The sequence below is a fragment of the Dioscorea cayenensis genome, chromosome 16 (assembly GCF_009730915.1).
Source record: "Dioscorea cayenensis subsp. rotundata cultivar TDr96_F1 chromosome 16, TDr96_F1_v2_PseudoChromosome.rev07_lg8_w22 25.fasta, whole genome shotgun sequence".
Taxonomy (NCBI): domain Eukaryota; kingdom Viridiplantae; phylum Streptophyta; class Magnoliopsida; order Dioscoreales; family Dioscoreaceae; genus Dioscorea; species Dioscorea cayenensis.
The window spans coordinates 17,292,934-17,298,546 of NC_052486.1; the positions used below are offsets into that span (position 1 = coordinate 17,292,934).

General features: G+C 47.4%; 1 non-coding gene across 1 annotated transcript; it reads left to right on the top strand.

Annotated features, from left to right (window-relative positions):
• The first annotated feature begins 4,618 nt into the window (after positions 1-4,618).
• LOC120279811 lies at positions 4,619-4,725 on the top strand. Its single transcript, XR_005542112.1, has one exon. It is a non-coding gene; the product is annotated as a small nucleolar RNA R71 (small nucleolar RNA).
• The last annotated feature ends 888 nt before the right edge of the window (positions 4,726-5,613 follow it).

Genomic DNA, 5,613 nt, shown 5'->3' on the forward strand with positions numbered 1-5,613 from the left:
ATATAGTGGGTCCTCCCGGGTGCCGGGGTCGAGGATGGAGGTGTCGGAGAAACCGAGGTGGCTCTGAGAGTCCTCTACCGCAGGGACAAATGATGAGGCAACGTATCGCTCTAGGATCTAATGTAATATGTCAAAACATGCCATGAACTCTGTGTACTGAGTGGCCTGCGTAGCCCTAATCTCGGCAACCTCGGCTCGGACCACTCCTATTGCATGCTCGAGCCTCTCAAAGCGATCATTGGCTCGAGATGATGAAAACATATGCACTTGGGGTGGTTCCTCGGCCGCTGTAGGTGCCTCGGTCTCCATCGATGCTGGCTGAGGCTCGGGGGCGGGCTGAGGCTCGGGGGCGGGCTGAGATGCTCCGGCGTCATCACCTTCATCCTCAGCTATCTCTGGGGCTGGTAGGACTAAAGCAAAAAACCCCTGTCCAAACCCTGCGGATCATGCCCATCAACCGCATCATCTCTAGACCCAGGGGAGCGGGTACACTCGTCTTCTCGGCCCCGCGAATCGAATCCAAGAGACCCATGCCCAGCACTAATCTCATAATGTAAGGGCCCGAGAAGATCACTCCCAGTCTAGCATCATCATCACGATGTCGATGTAATCGGCCAAGATGTGCCCTAAGTGGATCGATGCACGCTCTACCATCGAGTACAAGTCATGCAGACTCCCGACGGCTCAAGACACACGATCTTGTCGCCACGGCCATTCACCGACCTACTCATGATGGTGTGCAAATATATGTAGGCAGGTCGGGAAAGGCACATGGCCTTGGACACCCCCGGCTCGTATTGACCTTAACCACATAGCACTCTGTATGCTCTCTGCGGGGTCAAGGTTCCAGGATAATCAGTAGGCAACTATGCATACTCCTCTGTAGCTGTGAATGTCTCCTCGTATAGGCCAAGCAGTACGGAAAACTGCGTAATGCTCAAGCTATGGTGGCGTCCAAATACTCTGAACTGAATGGCACCCAAACTGTCGAAGCTCGCATACGCTCTATCAAACACGAATGAGGAGAGCACTTCCAGTGTGAACTCTCGGATGGCTGGCTCTCTAATAGTCGAGCATAGCCGCCAACCACCTTACGAAACTAGATCCTCCATCTCATCGGCGAACTCATCACCTCTCTGAAGCTCCCCGTGATATATTAGCGTCCGTAAATCGAGTCCGTCGAAAGCGAGTCTCAACAATCGCTCATAACAGACCTGATGTTCGAGAATCGCAAATCGCATGCCCTCGGGCTCAGAGGATGACTCACGTTGCCTCTTATCAGCTTGCTTCTTTGACCTAGGTGCCATGATCTGCAAAATTTAAACAAAATTGGTCAAACAAGTGGATAAAACAATACTGCAGAAATCCACACGGTCGTGTGGAATTTCCGCACGCCCGTGTGGATTCAGGGGGCGTGAGAACCGCATGGCCAGGCATCAACAATCCAAAAATACAACTTAAGAATATCTCTAACTCCGTTCTAAACATAATTCATTGTTCCAATTGAAGAAACGAAGCATTATTAACCAGATTAATCGATAGAAATTATGAATTGACGAACAAGATGATAAAAAGGGATTTACTTACGAAGAGAAGTGAGAAAATGAAGAGCCGGCCGGAAAACTTTGCTAAAATCCCACCAAACTGGCGCAATGGACTCGGAGAGTATTGTGAGAGTGTTTTCAAGTGAAAAGGAGTCATGAAGAGGGAGAGAAATCATCCTCTTTTAAACAGAACTCGTGACTTTTGACGTTCTGTGCATCCACACGGGCGTGTGGAAATTCCCCACGCCCGTGTGCCTCACTTCAAAAGCTCCACAGGGGCGTACACACGCCCCTGTGCGCTCTCGGTAAAAACTCTCACTTACTTAGAACGATCTCCAACGGGCGTGCGGGAAATATCCACACCCGTGCGCAAAACCCACAGGGGCAGACGCATGCCCCTGTGGCTTCACTGAACAACCGAGAAAAATATCAAGTCTTACGCACGCCCGTGCGGAAATTCCCCACGGGCATTGACATTCACATGCCCAACTCACACGGGCAGTCGAACGCTCCTGTGTTTTCTCGGGATGGAGGGAGCAACCTGTAGAGTGTCGCATGGGCGTGCGAAAATTACCCACGCCCGTGTGTGGTTCACAAGGTCACCCACAGGGGCGAGTCCACGCCCCTGTGTGTTCTTGGGAAAATCTGCCCAACTCTGCAGGAATTCACACGCCCGTGCGGAAATTACCCACGGGCGTGCGCCAGTCGCATGGTCATCCACAGGGGAAGCCGCACGCCCCTGTGCCCTCTCTGGATGAGCTCACAGTACACATCCACAGGCGTGCGGAAATCCTACACGCCCGTGTGTTTTCTCTAGATAACTTAGAAAAAACTTGCAGGCTCTACAGAAATATTCTGAACATGTTTACACACTCAGAGCCTGCCCTATTATGCAAAATTTACCAGATAAAACACAAAATAGAACTCAAACGACCAAACTTCGCCAATTCTTCATAAAACACATGATGAATTTGAAAAACCCACAATAAAATTGCACCACAAAAATCTAAACATTAAAAACACCAACACTTAACAGTTTATCCATGTAAACAACTAAACTGACAGATACAAAAACAGTAAACACTTGGGTTGCCTCCCAAGAAGCGCTTGTTTAATGTCACTAAGCTTGACGTATCTTTCTTACCTCACGGGGGTTCATGAATGAAGGTTGCCCTCTTACCCATGGCTTGGAAGCATGATGAGCAAAGTCTCTTGAGGATAGAGGGTGTACTCTCAGGCTTCGGACCACCTAGCAATGGTTCGTCCAACTTCCTTGGCTCATGTACGTCTCCAACAATCTTGGAGTGTTTTCGGTGGCGTCTCCGAGCCCTCTTCATTTTTCGGAGCACCTTCTTCAAGATCCCCGGGGTAAATGTTACTTCTTCAGTCGAACCAAGCATCATTACTTCTTCGTTGCGCTCTTATTGGTCGAACAATCCTTCATACGGATCTGGGTTGAACATTTCCTGCATATATTCATCAACAATTTCATCAGTAGTGTCTAGAAAGTATAGAGTATCAGCAAAATCGAGAGAATGCCGCATGGCTTCAGCAAGGCGGTATGTCAGCTTATCATCTCCAACTCTCAAAGTGAGCTCCCCGCCGTCCATGTCAATCAATGCTTTGGAAGTCCGCAAGAATGGTCTCCCAAGTATCAAAGGTACATCTGCATCCTCATCGACATCTAGCACTACAAAGTCAACTGGAAAAATGTACTTGTCCACCTTGACAAGCATGTCTTCAATGATGCCTCTCGGATGTCGCACCGTTCGGTCCGCCAATTGTAAAGTCATCCGAGTAGGCCTAGGCTCACCCAAGCCTAGCTTTTGGAAGAAAGTATATGGCATGACGTTGATGCTCGCCCCTGAATCTCCCAATGCCATTTCCTCACCTAAGTTGCCGATGTTAGACAGAATGATGAAGCTTCCCGGGTCTTTCTTCTTGTTCGGCATGTTCTTTTGCAACACCGCCGAGCATGAAGCATCAAGCACCACTGAAGCACTCTCCTCCAATTTCCTCTTGTTGGGCAATAGGTCTTTCAGGAGCTTCGCATACTTAGGCATTTGAGCCAATGCCTTAACAAAAAGAATGTTGATGTGGAGTTGCTTGAACAAACTCAGGAACTTCTTATACTGTTCATCCCCTTGGTCATTCTTCAATCTAGAGGGATAAGGGATTCTTGGCCTTAAAGTTGGGGTTGCCACCTCTTTCTCTTTGTTTACTCCCTCCTCAACCTCTACAACCTCGGGTGCATGTTCTTTCAGCTTCTCACTCGGAAGCCTCCCTTCAACCTCACGACCACTTCTCAAAGTGATCGCCTTCACATGTTCTCTAGGGTTGGTTTCTGTGTTGCTTGGTAAACTTCCATGTGGCCTTTCAGAGAGAGACTTCGCAATTTGCCCCACTTGATTTTCAAGATTATGCAAGGAGGCAGTGTGATTGCGAAGTGTAGCCTCGACTGATTCAAAGCTTGTATTTTCCGATTGAACAAATCTAGCCAAGTGCTTCTCCAAATCAGTCATTCGGGTTTCCAAGCCTGAAATTCTGTTTTCCACATGAGGGGCTTGTTGTTGTTGTTGGAAACCCGATGGCCCCATGGTCTTTGTGGTCCTTGATTACTCCATGAAAAGTTGGGATGATTCTTCCAACATGAATTGTAGGTGTTGCTGTATGGATTCCCTTGAGGTCTCATTCCATTACCTACAAAGGCAATGTTCACAATTGAAGAAACATCACCAATGACGATTGGACAATCGGAGGGAGCATGTCCTCTACCACAATCGGTGCAATTGGTCATGGCCGTAACTCTATTCGAAGCTATAAGATCTAGCTTCTTACTCAAACTCTCTACTTGGGCCGCCAATGAAGTTATCGCATCAATTTCATGGAGACCGGTCACCTTTTTCTTCTCCCTAGCGTTCCACTGGTAGCTATTTAACCCCATTTCCTCAATCAATTGACGAGCCTCATCGGGGGTCTTGCTGCCTAAGGTACCTCCTGCCACCGCATCCAAGAGTTGCCTTGTACTCGGGTTCAAACCATTGTAGAAGGTTTGAACAATCATCCACTCCGGGAATCCGTGTTGCAGACACTTGCACAGGAGTTCCTTGAACCTTTCCCATGTCTCAAATAGAGACTCCAATTCCAACTACACAAAGGATGAGATCTCATTCCAAAGCTTTGCTGATTTTCCTGGAGGGAAATAACGGGCTAGAAAAGCTTCTACCATCTCCTCCCATGTAGTGATTGATGCTCTAGGTAATGAGTGTAGCCATTGCTTTGCTTTCCCCTTTAAGGAAAATGGGAAGGCTCAACTTGATGGCATCATCTGTCACACCATTTATCTCCAGCATGTCGCACACCTCGAGGAAGCTCTCTATGTGACTGTTTGGATCCTCATCGGCCAAACCGTTGAATTGTGCGGATCTCTGCGACATATGGATGAATGCCGGCTTTAGCTCGAAGTTTTTGAGTCGTAATTGGGGGACACACAATACTCGATTGTGTCCCCAGACCTTTGAAAGATGTCAGCATAATCGGATAATGTTCGTTGTTGCTCATTTTGTTACGCCATGTTTTCGGATCCTTCTACTTCCAAATCAATCTGGATTATCTTTGTTCTTGCCGCAGGTTCTTTCCCTTTTCTTCTAAGTGTAAGTTCAAGCTTAGGGTCTCCTTCAATCAATATTGATGGATTCCGTCGGGGCATAACCTGGAGTGCACCAAAAAAATAAAGAAAAAGAAAATCAGAATGATGATAGAATAAGAAGATATGAATTAGAATGTGTGGTGAAATAGCTAAGAAAACAAAGTGCAAAGTATCTCTAAATGCCTAGTCCACGACAGCGGCTCCAAAAAAACTTGACAAGGTCCCCTTGCGTATATCCCGCAAGTGCAGGGTTTGTCGAGTAATAATCCCGGGTGAGCGGGGTCGAATCCACAGGGAGTAGGGAGTAACGACACTTAATTCGATTCTTAGGTATGTGGAGTATCAACAATGATAAGTGTGATAATGATTCAATTCTCAACAATTAAAAGCAACAAGTAAGAGAGCAAAAGTAAGGAGGAG